Below are 18,608 nucleotides of genomic sequence, written 5' to 3'. Positions count from 1 at the left end.
AATTGCTGGAGGAAAAACAAGAACTCTTTTCATTGCTGGTGGGACACTGTGTATAAGACCAAAATATGCCACCCTAAAATATAATGGCAGGAAACCAGAATATGCCACCCAAAAATATGTCCCTTTGGCTTAAGAATTATTCCAAGCTGATTATTTTGAAAAAAAAAAAAAGCCAACAAAGGAAGTTCTGAAAACAGAGTAGAAGTTACCCTTGTGTAAGGAAAATTTACATCTATAAAGGAAATCCCCATTTAAGAGCTACCTCTCTCTCTCAGCACCAAGAAGAGAAAGGTAACTAAATCACTAAAGAGTCTTATCAATAAGGTATACATGTTTTTAAAACTTTTCTGTTTTTCTCATTTTAATCTGTTGTTTGTTACAGAGGGTCCTATCTAAGAATTCCAAAAACACAGAAAATTATTTGTCCTCCCCTATTACAAGTTGGGCAGTTTTTTCCAAAGCTAAACAACTCTCACCTTACAATCCAAAAATCACATTCCTAAGTATTTTGACAACTACTTTGATGTTATTTCTAAATAAAAGCTACCATGCAGTTATTTACAGAAGCTCTATTCATAATGACCAAACGAAAAAAAGAATCAGAAAATCTTATAGTAGATGACTGTGTGGGAATCCACTCAGACATCAAGAGTTCTTATAAAGATTATTTAAACGAAAACATTTGAGATACTGAAGATAAAGGAAGAAATCTTACCAGAACTTACTTTATCCAATTAAAGCAGAGCTCCCAGAAAAATACAGCTGCCATTAACTCCACCCAAGGAGTTTCTTGCAAATTCAGCTGCCATGAAGACAGTGTACTCTTTCCCATTAGCATTGGTAAATGAAAATGAAATCCTAAGCTCTCAACTGACTGAACAGACCAACTCTTGGCTGACGGAACCCCAGAGTAACTTTCAAAACTGAGTTCTCAGCTTGTCCAGGATGGGATGATGGGGGTCAGATACACCGCGTTATTCCCCCTCGTTTGCTAACCATGATGAGGCTTTCTTCCCTAAGGATTAAACAGAAACCAGCCCTTTCAAAGGTGCCACCACTGATATCAACCTCTCCTTTCCTGCCTAATAAGAGACCACCCATGATGGAGAGGTTCTGGCCTGTGTACAGAGGATGCACAGAGCAAGTTTTCATGTCCTCTGCTTCACCTTTTAATGTCAGAGGGCTGAAAACTCTACCCTGGGATCGTGCTAACACTGCCATCTTTTGTACATGGGACCCATGAAGAAGCAAGAAACTCAATTGCACAAGCATGCATTTCTCCTTTCATAAATATTCATGACTCCTCCTAGAGTTTATTAAATATATGTTTTTGCCAATTCCACTCAGCATAAATTACTATTTCCTTTACATCTCCCTTGAAGCATCTGTTTCTGGCTTCTGGCTGGAGGCTATGCTTCCCAGTCTGTGAGAAGGACAATCCTGCAGGCTGCAACTCTTTATAGGAAATAAATCTCTCATTGGGTGTGGTGGCTCATGCCTGTGATCCCAGCACTTTGGGAGGCCAAGGCAGGTGGATCACCTGAGGTCAGGCGTTTGAGACCAGCCTGGCCAACATGATGAAACCCTGTCTCTACTAAAAATACAAAAAATTAGTCAGGCTTGGTGGTGGGCATCTGTAATCCCAGCTAATTGGGAGGCTGAGGCAGGAGAATCGCTTGAACCCAGAAGGTGGAGGTTGCAGTGAGCCGAGATCGCACCATTGCACTCCAGCCTCGGTAACAAGAGTGAAACTCTAAAAAAAAAACAAACAAACAAACAAAAAAAACCATAAAAATAAGAAATGTCTCCTTTCCAAATTTATGAAATTGTCATTTTGTTAATCATTTTGGATGCTGAAGAACTTGTAATCCAATGAGTAGAAATGTTGGTAGCCCATTTATGGCTGTCAACCTGCCAATTCTGAGGAGTTTGTATGATCCTTAATCTGAAAGAATCTCATCCCATTAGGATTCTTGTCTCCTTTTCTGTTGCCTTTGCCCACTGGCTCTGCCAACAGGGGTCTTTCTTTCTCCTTGGCTATCTTTGGATAGGGGGGCTCCATCTTCTGTACCACCTTAAGGAATGCCTTTTGCATGCATGGCTAAGTCATTGAAAAGCCTACAGTTTCAGTAACATTTTGAGTGAGTACTCTGTGAAGCTGGGTTGGAATCTCAGGCGTCTCTGTCTGGAAGGTAACTCTTGGGATACAAGTTTCTTATCCTAGCTTTGGTTTTGAGGCCTCTGTGTTCTCCTCTTGGGTTGGAAGTTAATCCTGGCTTTTTGTTTCATGGTGTCTCTGTGATCTTGATCTTGCTCTTTTCATGGGAACTTTTCAGTTGACTAAATTCTCCCTTCTCAAACCTCTGCTGACTATGTGTTCCACCAATATGGAGCTAATTCTACTTCCTTTCCTGTTTGCATGACTTTACTAAGAATAAGACTTATTTAGAACTTTAATGGCTCCTTTGAGAAAATTTTTATCTTCCAAACTGCCTCCTTTTAGATCTTTCCCTTCCCATTTGAGTCTCTCAACTCCCTACAATCACTGAAACTTTAGGCACCCTGCTCCATGCCTTGGAGGCTCTCAACATGCTCAAGAATCTGCAAAAGCAAACACCTGGGGCTGAAAAATAAAACAGAAAAAAAAATTATTTCTCAGCCTCTGTAAGATTGTATGTCAAAACAAAAGAAAATCTTACATATCTCCAAAATTATTAGCGAGAAAAAAGCTTTAGCCCTCATATGAAGAAGGTAAAAACTTGTTCCATTTTCCAGAAACACAGTTATAATACAAATAAAAAATGGGGCAAAGACAAAAACCAAGTCTTCTGTATAAACTAGTAAATTTTGTATTATTGTAATCACATTAGTCAGGGTTCTCCCGAAAGGCAGAATCAATGTGATATATGTAGATAGATAGATGAGAGAAGACTCATTAGGGGAATTGGTTCACATAATTATGGAGGCTGAGAAGTTCCACGATAGCCTATCGCCAAGTTGGAGAACTAGGAAAGCGTAGCATGGCTCAGTCCAGGTCAAAAGGACTCAGAATGAGGGAAGCCAATGGTGTAACTCTCATTCTGAGGCCAAAGGCCTGAGACCCTAAAGTTCTGATGTCAAGGGCAGGAGAAGAAGGATGTTTCCATTTCAGAAGGAGATAATTCCCCTTTCCTCTTCCTTTTCGTTCTATCTGTGTTCTCAACCAATTGGATGGTGCCTGTATTCATCCATTTATACACTGCTATGAAGAAATACCCGAGTCTGAGCAATTTATAAAGAACAAAGAGGTTTAATGCGCTGACAGTTCCACATGGCTGGAGGGGCCTCACAACCATGGTGGAAGGGGAAGCAAAGACGTGCTTCTTCACATGGCAGCAACAAGGAGAAGTGCTGAGCCAAATGGGAAAAGCTCCTTATAAAAACATCAGATCATGAGAACTCACTCACTATCATGAGAACAGCATGGCAGTAACCACCACCATGATTCAATCACCTCCAACTGGGTCCCTCCCACGACATGTAGGAATTATAAGAACTACAATTCAAGATGAGATCTGAGTGGGGACACAGCAAAACCATATCTGTGCCCATCTACATTGGGTCAGGGTTATCTCAGTGTCTTCCAGAAATACCCTCACACATATGCCCAGAAATTGTGTTTTACCAGCTGTGTGTCTCTTAATCCAATCAAGTAGATGTCTAAAATTAACCATCAGAATATTTATGCCTGATTCATGGCTGAAATTTCAGGATGAAAGCTATGAAATCTCTATTTGTGTTTGTATGTCTATTAATGTGTGTTATGTATATGTGATATTTTCTTAACTCAGGTTAGCGTTGCAAAATTCATTTATAAAATTCTTTAAAAGTGTTCTATTCTAACTTGGCTTGGAAAAACATAAGCATTTATAAATAAATATTCACCAAACTCCTAGAAATATAGGAACTGGTCAAATGTTTTTTAAGTTAACACGATTTGGATAAAACTTAGTTAAATAAGGTTAATATAATATTTTTGGTGTAATAAAACAACTATGTCTTCAAAGTTACCACTATCGAATATAAAACAAACATAAATTCCTATTCTGCTTGAGTTCTACTCAAATAAGCTAATATTATACTTACTAGAAACGTAAAATCTTAAAGCTTTTAAATTTGATTCTAATTAAGCTGTCATTCTTATGAAAAACATTATTTCTTTTTTATGGTGAAAAGATATACATATATTTAGAGTTAGTCAGTTGGACTCGGTTTAGATGATCCCAATTTTGTTGCAACATCCAAAGCATCATAATCAGGAGCGAGTCGAACATATGCCTTCTTCTCTTTATCAGGTCGAATCAGGATGTTGACTGTGGCCACATCCATGTCCCAGAGCTTCTTCACAGACTGTTTAATCTGGTGCTTGCTGGCTTTAACATCCACAATGAACACAAGTATGTTGTTTTCTTCTATCTTCTTCATGGCCGACTCAGTGGTCAGTGGAAACTTGATGATAGCATAGTGGTCAAGCTTGTTTCTCCTGGGGGTGATCTTCCGAGGATATGTGGGCTGCCTCCGGAGTCGCAGTGTCTTGGGCCACCTCAAGGTGAATGACATGTGGATCTTCTTTTCTGTATGTTGCTGTGGACACCTTTCAACACTGCCTTCTTGGCCTTTAAAGCTTTGGCTTTGGCTTTGGCTTTAGGAGGGGCAGGAACTTCCTTCTTCACTTTCGGTGCCATCTTGTGAAAAGCGAAAAACATTATTTCAAAAATAATTTGTTTATTGTAAATCTGCTTAATAGTAGTTTCCAAAATACTTTTGGTAATTTTTAACCTTAAAGTTAAGCTAAGTAAAAGATTTGCATTAAATATCTAGACCATTTATAAATAAGATACAATACTAAAACATTACTTACTGAACATAAATAATTCAAGTTTATATAATTTTTGCTTCTTATTTTTACAGAGAGACTAAAGATATTTTGGACCATTAATAAACATGTTTTTGTCTACCACAATGAGAAATTGTACGATAAGGAAACTATTCATGTAGATGTTGGGAGATGGTATATGTAGATGTTGTAGATGTTGGGAGATGTAGATGTTGGGAGATGGTATACTCATACATTTTCTAACCTACTATGGAATGCTAATATATGACAGTTTATAACTGTTTACTTGTTAGTTTTCTCTGGAAAATAAAAGATTACTAAGTATTAAAATTATAATCAATATGTGTAAATAAAACTACTAGAAGCAATAGAATAACTAGAAACAACTCTATGCAAAGCATGCAAGAAAAGTAGGGCATGATTCACAAGTAAAGTAGGATGTATTTTTTATAAGGAAAACCTTACAAAAAATACAAATAAAAAGAGATATCTAACCTTCCCTGTGTTATATTTGTATCAGTAAAATGTTGTTTTCAGAAATTATATAAAATTCCTGGAAATTTGTCAATGTCCTCCTTATCCATGCTATGTGCCAGTATAGAGTTATGAGTCATAATTCCAATTATTATTTTAAATGTTGTGCCGGGTGCAGTGGCTTATGCCTGTAATCCCAGCACTTTGGGAGGCCGAGGTGGGTGGATCACAAGGTCAGGAGATCAAGACCATCCTGGCTAACACGGTGAAACCCCATCTCTACTAAAAATACAAAAAATTAGCTGGGCGTGGTGGCAGACACCTGTAGTCACAGCTACTCGGGAGGCTGAGGGAGGAGAATGGCGTGAACCTGGGAGGCGGAGCTTGCAGTGTGCTGAGATCACGCCATTGTACTCAAGCCTGGGTGACAGAGCGAGACTCTGTTTCTAAATAAATAAATAAATAAATGTTGTATGCCACAGAAAAAATCAAATATCCTTGTCAACTGTGGTATAATCACAGACATTTCATACTCTTTGTCATTTAGATATTATTTCTCCCTGATGCTTTCCTGAAAGCTCCTGCGATCAGCTACAGGTCAGAATGTTCATCTCCAATACAGGACTCCCTCTGAGACTCATGGAAAAGAGTATGACAGGTACTCTGGTTAAAGACTTCTGATGATATTGCTTAAATAACTTTAAGACCATACACTTGACTCAGTGAAGATCTCCAGAAGCCTGGTGGAGAAATTGATGGGGTCATGAGACTGCTAACCCAAGATCCAGCAAGACTGGAATTGATTACGTGGCACTGAATGAACTGATGAAAATTGATTATAATTTTATAGCTTTTTAGAGCATTGCTGGTTCTTTAATATTCTAGTTTCTGAATTTAAGAAATCTCTTTCTCTTAATTTAACTGTAACTTACAACAATTTGGTAGATTATACTTTTGTAAACAGAAATGAAGCGTTTACATTTTTTTCCCTGCCTAATCTCTCCAGAATTTTGAAATTCTTACTGAATACTCTTTTTTTCATGATGATATAGTTATTAGCAAAAGTCCAGTAAGAATCTGTTCACCTTATAACAGGACATAATTGGAAAATTTGGTTATATTATCAAGATTTTTACTGGAACATCATATTTTAGAAGTGTACCTAAGATCAGTTACGACCAGCAATTTTAAGGAAGTAAGGTTGACTATTATGGAGACAATGCTTACAAAACACTGTGAGAAATGGGAAAGTTCTTCTTCAAAGATTGTAAAAAGTCACAATTTCTTACTATAAGATTGCTATCCACTGTGTGTGTGTGTGTGTGTGTGTGTGTGTGTGTGTGTGTGTGTGTGTTCCAAATCAGTTGTCCTAGCTTGCTCCGGCATGCCTGGACAGAACTAGACAAGCCCCAGCCCATAGTGTATGCCATTCCTTATTTGGAGATGCTTCCTTAACTATCCCTGGCAACTTCCTTTTCTTTCTTTGTTCTATTCCCCTTACCTAATTGAGAAAGTTTTAAACTAATAGCCAATTGGGTAAAGTGTAAAATGTGAGGTCCTATTCCAGCCAATGGTAACTGGACACAGCAGTAGGGTAGACACATCAGGTTATAAGTAACTCTGTCTCCTTTGTTCGGTGTGCTCTTGTGGCTGGACAGCTATTGAGTAGCACCCTTTCTGCAGAAAGTAAAGCTCGCCTTGCTAAGAGATTATTTGTTCCCATGTTAATTCTTTTTTTTTTTTTTTTTTTTTAGAACACCAAAAACTTCATTCCCAACAGCACTCTGAGAAAAGTCAGCCTGATACTTACATTACAGGGATCACAGCGTTACAGGTTAGTAAAGAAGGTCATTTCCTGGTAGGCCCAGGAATTTAGGGATATTTGGGGGGACTCAAGAAGAGAGGAATTCACACAAAGCTATAAGGACTGCAGCTGAAATTTGATAGTATGTTCTTAGCTTGGCTTTTAGCCTGAATGAGGCCTTTAAAAGTCAAATCTGAGATTCTGTATGAAAACTTCCAGCAAAGAAACTTGAAAGCACCTATGTGCTCATCTCCTGTTCTTGCTGCACTTACGTAAATAATCAAGCAAAATCTAACAAAACTATACTTGAATTTAAAACAAGAATAGTCTTACTTTGATTATGGTCAAAAATGATGGTTACTACAGAGAATAATTTTATGTTTCAATGGAAAACTATAACTTGGCCGGGCATGGTGGCACATGCCTATAATTCCAGCACTTTGGGAGGCCAGGAGTTCTAGATCAGCCGAGGCAACATGTTGGAAACCCCGTCTCTACCAAAAATATAAAAATTAGATGGGCACGATGATATGTGCCTGTAGTCCCAGCTAATCAGGAGGCTGAGGAGGGAGGATCACTTGCACCAAGGAGGTAGAGGTTACAGTGAGCCGAGATTGTTGCACCTTTGCACTCCAGCCTGGGTGACAGAGCCAGACCCTGTCTTGAAAAATTTTTTTTTTTTTTTAAGGAAAGCTATAGTTATTGTGGGTTATCAGATTCTAGTCTTGTTTCTTGTTTTGGGGCTATTTTTACCTCTTTGTAAACTGGATCCTGCCATCTGATGAATTTTGTCCCACAATGATACTTGTGGAATAAGAAGCCAAGTATTGTCTCTCCTACTAATATATCTATTGTCAGTTAATTTGAAGGTCTCCAACCCTGGAACAAAGTTAGAAGAGGTAGGTTTTGCTCCCCAAAATGCATAACCAAACTGTGGTACATTCATGCAATGGAATACTATTTAGCCATAGAAAGGAACAAGCTATCAACTCACACAAAGACATGAGTGAATCTTGTATGCACATTGCTAAGTGGAAGAAGACAGTCTGAGGAGAATACACACAGTGTGACCTCATTTAATGAGACACTGCAGAAAGCAAACTACACAGATGGGAAACCATTGGCTCCATGGGGTGGGGGTTTCAAGCATTTCATATGATACTTTAATAGTGGGATACCTACCACAATGCACTGGTCAAAATACGCAGAATTTTACAACCAAATGGGTAAATCAAACTCTATTCAAATTAAACAAAATTACTCAGGATGTGGAGTATCCCAGGACAGAATACATCATGTGAAAAATAATTTAACTATGCTACAAATTACTGTGGTTTGGATGTGGTTTGTCCCTGCAAAAACTCGTGTTGAAATTTGACCCCCAATGTGGCGGTGTGGGGCAGTGGGGCCTAGTGGAAGGTGTTTGGGTCATGGGGACGGATCCCTCATGAATAGATTAATGTTCTCCATGGGGATGAGTGAGTTCTGCTCTCACAGGAATGGATTAATTCCTGCAGGAGTAGGTAGTTAACAAGAGTCTGGGTTCCTTGGCTTCCCTCTTGCTTTCGTTCTTGCTATGTGATCTCTGGTGCACCCCTTGCTCCCCTTCCACTTTCCACCATGAGGTGAAAAAGACTGAGACTCCACCAGATGCAACTGCCCAATCTCAGACATTCCAGCCACCAGTATTGTGAGCCAAAAGGACCTTTTTTATTTATAAATTACCCAGCCTCAGGTATTCTGTTACAGAAGCACAAAACAGACTAAGACACAAATGTAGGAAAAAACTCACTGAAGGTGTAGGGAAAATGGTGTTGACCTAAGTCACTTTGAAAATTAATAGAATCCGTATGCTGAAGGCAAACAAACTATACTTCATCACTGGATTCTATTTTATAAAATTCTTTCCAACAGAAGCAATGGTGAACAATTGTAAAACCACAGTATCTGTATCTGGAATAAAACAATGACTTACATAAGTCGCAGATGGTAGTAACCAGGTTTCTCACTGTTGAAGTGGGAGGTTACAAATTAGCAAGGGGAGAAGGCTAGAATGATTCATGTGCTATTGAACGTAAACTTATGTTTAGTTTAATATAGATACACACAGTTCTACATAGAAAACTTTATAATTAGGTGTGTATAGGTAGGTTACACACACACATATACTTCCTAGCATTGCTAATGAGGAACAAGTGCTCATTCAACAATGTGCTCATTCGGCAGCCAGATGTAAGTTTTCCTACCATTCTGAAAGGAATGAGGCTCTTTGAAGAAATGTCTGATACTAGAACTGGGACAGTAAATATAGGAGTCGGGATAATCTTGAAGTATCAGAAAGTAAGTACTAAAAAAAATTAAAATATATCAAAGAAAAATAATAGCCAATAAAAACAGCTACTGATGGCCAACACAGGAATGAATTGTAGTGTTGAATAATAATTAAAGCTGAAAGTAATTATCTAGGTGTCTGTATTTGTATACACAGGTGAATAAGAAAACAGAGTTGCATAGAAATCTCCTTTGCAAAAGAATTCCAAGTAATTGATGTAGACACTCAGCCATCAATAATGTGGAGCCAACTCCTCACTCCGTAAGTGTGGGCTCTGCACAGTGACTTGCTCCAAAAGAACACATGCAGTATGGGCAAGGAGGAAAAATAACTTCACAGTGGAGAAACCTGACAAACAGTAGCTCTTCCAAATGATTCAAGTGAACATAAAAGGTGACAGTTCACCTTGAGAACATGCAGTGACAATGGGGGACATTCTACAAAATTCCTGACCAATCCTCCTCAGTACTATCAAGGTCATCATGACATGGAAAGCCTGACACACTGTCACAGCCAGGAAGAACCCACAGGGACGTGATGACCACATGTCATGCGTGATCCTGGATGGGATCCTGGGTCAGAGTAAGACAGAACCAAGGGCATCCAAATGAAATATGAACTTTAGTTAATAATAGTCTATCAGTATGGGTTCATTAACTATGACAAATTATGTAAGATATTAATAAGCCATGTGAGACACACTGATAGAATATGTTAATAAGAGATGTAACTAGGTTGCAGCTACATGGGAAATCTCTGCATTTTTGGGGGGGCAATTTCTGAGTAAGTAAAAAAAATGATGTAAAATAAAACTTTATTGAAAACAGTTATAATTTTTGAATACTTCTTTGTTTAATTATTTATACCACGAATGACTAGTAATTGACACTGTTAACTAGTCCTGTTTTTTTAAATAAGAGCATTTATGACACAAAAAATTAAACAGTACAGATTGATATATAAATCAAATGCTCTTTACATGTTTTCTGTTAGAGTAGTCACACATATGTGTAAACTTAATTATCATACTTTTTTCTTGTGCTGTAGTTGTGTCCTGGTTCATTCTCTAAAATGCTGTTCGCCTTAGACCGGGAAAAAAAACCTTACAGACTCTGTTTCAATTCATGGCTAAATATTTTCAAAACAGTGACTTTGTAAAAATATGTTCCAATGGAAAATTGATTCATTGTGATGGGATCACTTATTCCAAAGACTTCCTGTCTTCATTTCGTGTCCATGGCTACCTTTTAGCCATAATACAAAAGAATTGCCCATGTGTTTCTTGTTGTTCTGAAGGTTTATAGATATACAGGGGTTGGTTATATTCATGTTTATTTACATATATGTTTAAAATTGTCCATATAAGGGTTTTAAAGATTCCATTGGAAGCCTTATGTTTTAAAATGTACTCAGAATTTGTTTTAACCAGGGATGTTAAGACCTGCAGACATGGAAGTGACTGTCCCATTCAAACTCATAGATCCCTAGAAATAGGAGGCACAGGGACACCCCAGGCAGAGGCAGGAGAGGGGAAGGCACGGGCAGGATCCTCTGCTGTAGTCTCTGTGGGACAGCAAGGGCAGGTAGGGCAGGCAGGCTTAGGCTGCCCAGCGTTAATAGCTTCAGCAGGCTCTGGGGCATAGGGGCCATTTCTAGTTGTCTAGTACCTCACCCTGTGGTGATTAAGGAAGGGCGGTATTGTCTCCTACAGTATCAGAGCTAGATAAAGTAGGTGGTTAGGAGTATGGGTTCTGAATTGGTAGTTTAATTGGCTGGTCCTGGGAAAGACAATCTTTTCCCAGTATACACTAGATGCTAGAGCGTCAAGAAAACAGAAAATAAGAAAATATAAGTAATGCATTCTGTGTGTACAGATGGAGTCTTCTTTTGCTTCCCCAAAGGAAGAGTCCACAGGAGCCTGGCACTCCTGGACCTGAGGAAACCCTGAAAATGTTGGTATCTGCAGATCCTCTCCAAAAAGAGGTCGCCAATCTCCTAAGACTACAAGCTGATCCCAGCATTCTGGGAGCCAAGAGGGAGAAAGAATCCGCTGATCTCCCTGCTCAGTAAATTGGCTTTCACTAAATACTGTCTTTGCATAAGCAGCATTATCCAGTGTCCTGGAGCTTAGAAAAGTTCTGTTTCAGTATCTGAAGAAAATAAATTGTTTCTTTTTCTGATGTCAGGGAGGAGCATTTGACTGCCAGTGTGGACTGAGGGGTCTTGGGATCAGTCTTCCCAATGTGCTTTGAACCGACCCTCTGTGTCTGCCTCACCATCTCCTCAGCTTACCTAGATACTTGGGAACCCTAACACAAGCCCTTCTAGGAGTCTGTGGTGTGGCTTAGCTGCCTCTGTAGGAATCTCTTGGGGTTAAACATTTTCCACTCTGCTAAGTCAGTGCCATCTGTTCTTTGGCTTCATCTTCAGAAGACCCTGAGCCCTTCCCCACCCTCCTTGCCCCACCCTCCACACCAACTGCGTGGCGCCCTTGAGGCCATAGGGTTGCTACCATAGGATTTTTGTATTGAGTGCTCTCATTCCAAGCAACTGTGAGAGATTTCTATGGCAGGGCCTCCGGGTTCCTGTCAAATTAAATTGTAGTTGAGGGGTGGGTGCTATTTAAGAAGCATCCCCCTTTCTCCTTCCTAACAGAGCCCTGAATTATTCAGTCACGTGGTTTGAAACGTGGGGTGGGTCCCGGTTGACTTAACCAGCACTGTCTCACCCTGTGTCACAGTTACTGGTTCCAAAGTGAGTGTATAACTGAGGCTCATGCCAGGTGCCACACAGCACTCCCTTGGTCCCCCTAATGGACTTTGGGATGGGCGGGGTCTGAGTTGTTCCAATTAGAGTCAAATACAAGTTGCGCTAGGTTGTTAGGAACAAGAGTGTGCTTGTTCATGCTCCCTCTTTGGTGAAGAATGCAACCTCAGAAATTGTTCCTGGAGATTTTGCCACATGCAGAATTATTCTGGCTTCACTGAAGGCAGAGCAGAAAATTGGGAAGAGACTGAGTCCTGGTAGCATACATGAGCTTCTGTGCTCAGATTCACCCTGAAGCCTGGCCTCCTTCTGAACTACCCACCTGAGTCAATAAATTTCCTTGTATTTAAAGTAAAATTGAGCTGGATTTTTAGTTACTTGCACCTGCAGGTGTTCTGTGAAGCTGGTACTGTGAGTTTGCATCTGAGAATATTTACAGTGTTTCTCTCATGGTTGAGTCAATCATTTCAAGGATGCTCTGAGGGTAAAAAGAACGATGAATTGTGAAGCAGTGAATTGTGCTGCCAGGCACAATTCATTGGACAATAGAAAGCCTCATCTCCTGGGCAGTAGAAAGTTTCATTGTACATAAATTACATATCTTGTTTCTGTCTCAACCTCTTATTTTTTCATATACAAAGGAGGTAAGGAAATCCAAATAAGTACAGCAGCTAATATGCCTCTCAGACATGATCCAAAACAGAATTGAATTATGTAAGCCTTGTTAAAATTCATCATCATCATTCATATTTCTGAATATTTAAATTAGAAATTCTGAAAAAGTAGTTTGTTTCAGAGGTAGTTTGTATGTAGGTAGGTATTTTTTCAGGATCAAAAGTTTATTTTTTATTATCTCATTGAGTTTAATTTACATATAACAAAATTTAGTAATTTTAAGTGTACAAATCAATGCATTTTGACAAATATACATATAGTCATGTACACAACAGTACCATTAAAATACATTTCATTACCCCCAAAATTCTCTTGCATGCTGCTGTAGTCAGTGACCCCTGCCCCACACCACAGCTTCCGGCAGTTGCTTTCTTTCACTCTAGTTTTGTTTGTCTTAGAATATGATACAGGCCACATGCAATGACTCAGGTCTGTAATCCTAGCACTAGATTGAGAAGTGGGGATCACTTGAGCCCAGGAACTTGAGACCAGCCTGGGCAACATGGCAAAACCCCATCTCTTAAAACACACACACACACACACACACACACACACACACACACACACACACAAATTAGCCAGGTGTGGTGGCACACCCCTTTGGTCCCAACCCCTTTGGTCCCAGATACTCAGGAGGCTGAAGAATCACCTGAGCCTGGGAAGTCAAGGCTGCGGTGATCTGTGATCATATCACTGCACTCCAGCCTTGGTGACAGAGTGAGATGTTATCTCAAAAAAGAAGTATTTGATATAAATGGAATCATATAGAATATTCTCTTATACCTAGTTTCTTTCAGGTATTCTAATGCCTTTGAGATACGTCCATGTGATTTCCAGTGTATATGTCACTCTTATGTTGGGCAGTAACCGTTGTAGGAATATATTACAGCTTATCTACTCTTCAGTGATAGACTATTTTAAAAATATTTGGCTATTAAGAAGAAAGTTGTTATGAATACTTATATTCAGACCTTTGTGTCAACAGATTTTCACTTCTCTTGGTTGAAAACTTAGGAGGAATTATTATTTTTTTAGGTTATGGATTTTTAAATGATTGTCAGTTGCCAGTTACTTTAAAAAAAAATGTAAGTTCTTAAATTTTAAAGTTTAGGATGCCTGACTACCCTGACAAAAACAAGCAATGGGGAAAGGATTTCCTATTTAATAAATGGTGTTGGGAAAACTGGCTAGCCATATGCAGAAAACTGAAACTAGACCCCTTCCTTACACCTTATACAAAAATTAACTCAAGATGGATTAAAGACTTAAACATAAGACCTAAAACCATAAAAACCCTAGAAGAAAACCTAGGCAATATCATTCAGGACATAGGCATGGCCAAAGACTTCATGACTAAAACGCCAAAAGCAACGACAACAAAAGCCAAAATTTACAAATGGGATCTAATTAAACGAAAGAGCTTGTGCACAGCAAAAGAAACTCTCATCAGAGTGAACAGGCAACCTACAGAATGGGAGAAAATGTTTGCAATCTATCCATCAGACAAAGGGCTAATATCCACAATCTACAAGGAACTTAAACAAATTTACAAGGAGAAAAAAAACCCATCAAGAAGTGGGTGAAGGATATGAACAGACACTTCTCAAAAGAAGACATTTATGTGGCCAAGAAACATATGAACAAAGGCTCATCATTACTGGTCATTAGAGAAATGCAAATCAAAACCACCATGAGATACCAACTCATGTTAGTTAGAATGGCGATCGTTAAAAAGTCAGGAAACAACAGATGCTGGAGAGGATGTGGAGAAATAGGAACACTTTTACACTGTTGGTGAGACTGTAAATTAGTTCAACCATTGTGGAAGACAGTGTGGCAATTCCTCAAGGATCTAGAACCAGAAATACCATTTGCTCCAGCAATCCCATTACTGGGTATATACCCAAAGGGTTATAAATCATTCTACTATAAAGACACATGCACACGTATGTTTACTGCAGCACTATTCACAATAGCAAAGACTGGGAACCAACCCAAATGCCCATCAATGATAGACTGAATAAAGAAAATGTGACACATATACATCATGGAATACTATGCAGTCATAAAAAAGGATGAGTTCATGTCCTTTGCAGGGACATGATGCTGGAAACCATCATTCTTGGCAAACTAACACAGGAACAGAAAAGCAAACACCGCATGTTCTCACTCATAAGTGGGAGTTGAACAATGAGAACACATGGACACAGGGAGGGGAACATCACACACGGGGGCCTGTTGCAGGGTCGGGGCCTAGGGGAAGGATGGCATTAGAAGACATACCTAACATAGATGAAAGGTTGACATGTGTAGCAAACCACCATGGCACGTGTATACCTGTGTAACAAACCTGCACGTTCTGCTCATGTATCCCAGAACTTAAAGTATAAAAAAAAAAATAAAAGTCACAGGATGTTTATGATAGTATCTATTACACTGATGTTGACATCACACATGGCTGACTATTTGGAGACTCCAAGTGAAATTTCTTGCAGTTCTCAGTGCCAGGAAAATATGTATTTCTGGATAAAATCTCAAAAATTTTAGAAAAACTTCCAAGTTTCATAGTCTAGAGCTCTAACACTGGAATCTTCCAAATTTAAGGATTAATGATTTACCTAAATCTAAAAATAGTAGGTTGCAGATGTATTTAAACAGTGTGCCTAGGTAGTATGCTTATATATTAAGATTAAAATGGTCTTCTAAAGTTTATTAATTCTAATATAACCTTTATTGTTTCATGTAGACATATCTTTCTGGTTCCCAGGATAATTTAAACAATTAATTCTAAGCAACTATTAACTTAGTTCTAGATTGGGATATCTATTTATGCATTTGAAGCTTTAGATATGTATTTCAAATCAGAAATGTGTGCTGGTCATGGAAAGTTGTGACTTAGAGCCTCAGGTAAGTTTTTTTTCATGTGAACATACTGCTTCCAATTGTTGTTATGCCCAGAGCAGACAATTAATAAATACCCTTGGAACTGAATGAGTGATTAACTGCAAATATCACAATACATCTTCTTAGCGGGAATGATAATTAGACATATTTAGTCCTTGCTGTAACCTAAGAAAGGAATTCTTTTCATTAAATGTTTAATGTCTCACCCTGTTCATACAGCCGGAGTTACTGATTCAGTTTGATGTGAATTCAGTCTTATAAAAGACCCATCATTAAAACCTGCACTTATGCTTCCTATAGTATTGGAACTTCCAACTTGTATACAAAGTAGATATCCTTCATATTCTTAAAAACCACAAGAAATCTCCCTTTATTCATAATAAACACAGAATTAGGTATTCTATTAAACTGAACAATAGAACTCACTGGGAGTGACCACATAAACTATATCACGAATTGTCAAAGTGTCTGGAAAAGTCAGTGGGCCATTTCGCTCCACGCTGTGCCATGAGCCAACCAAGAGGGTTGTCAGTGACTCTGCGTGGGTCACCCAGGGCACGTGGTGCTGAGGCTGTCAAAGAGCAAGACGGGGCTGCATCTAAACTCAGGCCTCTGCTAAGTGTCCGAACTCGGGCAAGATGCTAAAGACTTTAGAGACGTTTCCTTTTCTATGATTGGGGTTATAACACTCACCCTGTCAGGTTCTCGTGTGCGTTGACAAGGCCGGCACGTGACACACCAGGGGCAGAGCTGGACGGGAACCTTCTTCCTCAGACATCAGGGTCCTCATGAGCATCAACAAAATAAAGAGAGCAGGAGAGCAGGAGAGCAGGAGAGTGGGGGAGCGGGGGAGTGGGGGAGTGGGGGAGCGGGGGAGTGGGGGAGCGGGGGAGCGGGGGAGCGGGGGAGCAGGGGAGCAGGGGAGCAGGGGAGCAGGGCATCTCCAGCTGTGTCGGGACTGCAGCAGGGACTCAGCAACAATCAGTCTCTTTTTCTTGTTTCATCCAAATCATATATTTAAAAAATAGGTGGGGTTATCATGGATGTTTATATTGATTCCTGGGATCAGACAAATATACCTTTCCTTGTCATGCTGTTTTCTCTTCCCAGATGGTTTGAAGAGCTTCGTTTTGGACTTGATATTCCTGGAGTGCATTTCTTTTTCTAATTAGTTCAGTCTTGACCCTGAGCCATCACCCCTCCAGAGTAGCAGGATATTCCACTCCACCATGGTTGGGGTGCCACAATTTCACTACTAATCAAAGGCTCCTTGGTTACTGAAAAATGAGAGACGTACCTCTAATAATCAGTCTAGATTGTCACTGCTCACTTCCTCATTTTCCAATTCCACAGGGGCCCCCCAAAGCCCGGAAGGTCTCATTTCAGACGTCTTATAGACCATGGGAACCAGGAAACACTGGGAACCCTAGGGCCAGCACCCACCTCATTTGCACCCTGTCTCTGTTTCCATCACCCTCTAGATATTGCCACAGAGCAGTGTTGGGACCCACTGGAGATCTGACTGCTCCCAGTCTGGGAAACTGCCTTCTCTCCCTCCACTGATATCGTATTTCTACTTTCCACCCCACAGAAATCCTTGAACTAATCACAAAAGGGATTGGTAGTTACCTGGTGTGAAGCAGAGCTGAGCCAAAGGATGAAGCAATATTGCAATGGACTCTGTCATTGATATCACTAGTTCGCAAATCTGTTACCACTATGGTCAAATTTTTATATTCACTTTAAAATTATAACTCATTCTGCTCATTGTATTCAAGGCAACATCTACCCTAAAATATACTCAGGCATTAATTTACGCTCTTCTGTTTACAAATGAGAATTCATAAGCAAATTGAGGTAGCAATTACATTTTTTTAAACTGAAGGCAAAACAGAAGACATATACACATACGTCAGTGAAACAAAACAAAGAGCCCAGAAACAGACTGAAATACAGCCAGCTGATCTCTGACAAAGGAGCAAAGGCAATTCAATGGAGAGAGGAGAGTCTTTTTAACAAATGATGCTGGAACAAATGGACATCCATGTGCAAAAAAAAAAAAAAAAAGAATCTATAAACAGACCTTACACCTTTTACAAAAGTTGATGCAAAGTAGATATTAGATCAATATATGAAATGCAAAATTTTCAAACTCCTAGAAGATAACATAAGGAAAAACTCTAGATAACCTCGGATTTGGTAATTCTTTTAGATACAACACCAAAAGCATTATTCACGAAGAAAAATATTGGGAACTTGAACTTTAACATAAAAAAACTTTAGTTTTGTGAAAGATACTGTTAAGAGAATAAAAAGACAAACCAGAGACTGTGAGAAAATATTTGCAAACTATATCTAAGGATTCATATCTGAAATATGCAAAGAACTCTTAAAACTCAATAAGAAAACAAACAACCCAATTAAAAATGGGTAAAAGCTGAACATTTATGCAGATAGAAATTAAGTATATGAAAAGATGCTCTGTATAATGTCTTATTAGGAATTGCCAATTAAGACGACAGTAAGATACCACTACATACCTATTAGAATGGCCAAAATCCACAAGACCAAAAACAGCAAATGCTGGTGAGGATGTGGAGCAAAAGAAACTCGCATTCATTGCTGTGGGCATTATGTGACATTTTGGAAAAGGGAAAATTACATAGATAGCAAAATGATCAGTGGTTGACAGGGGTTGGGGAGAGGAAAGGATGGATGGGCAGAGAGCCTTGGCTGTTTAGGGCAGTGAGACCACTGTGTGCGATTTCACAATGGTG

General features: G+C 39.2%; 1 long non-coding RNA gene across 1 annotated transcript; it reads right to left on the bottom strand.

The window, feature by feature from the left end:
* Positions 1-4,177: 4,177 nt before the first annotated feature.
* LOC139361546 (uncharacterized) lies at positions 4,178-18,260 on the bottom strand. The gene is made up of 3 exons (XR_011619106.1): positions 16,911-18,260; positions 16,525-16,616; positions 4,178-4,724 (listed from the first exon to the last, which is right to left on the bottom strand). It is a non-coding gene; the product is annotated as an uncharacterized lncRNA (long non-coding RNA).
* Positions 18,261-18,608: the final 348 nt, after the last annotated feature.

The sequence above is a fragment of the Macaca nemestrina genome, unplaced genomic scaffold (genome assembly GCF_043159975.1).
Source record: "Macaca nemestrina isolate mMacNem1 unplaced genomic scaffold, mMacNem.hap1 Scaffold_59, whole genome shotgun sequence".
Classification (NCBI taxonomy): domain Eukaryota; kingdom Metazoa; phylum Chordata; class Mammalia; order Primates; family Cercopithecidae; genus Macaca; species Macaca nemestrina.
The sequence above is the reverse complement of the archived record's forward strand: the minus strand, read 5'-3'. Positions and strand labels throughout refer to the sequence as shown.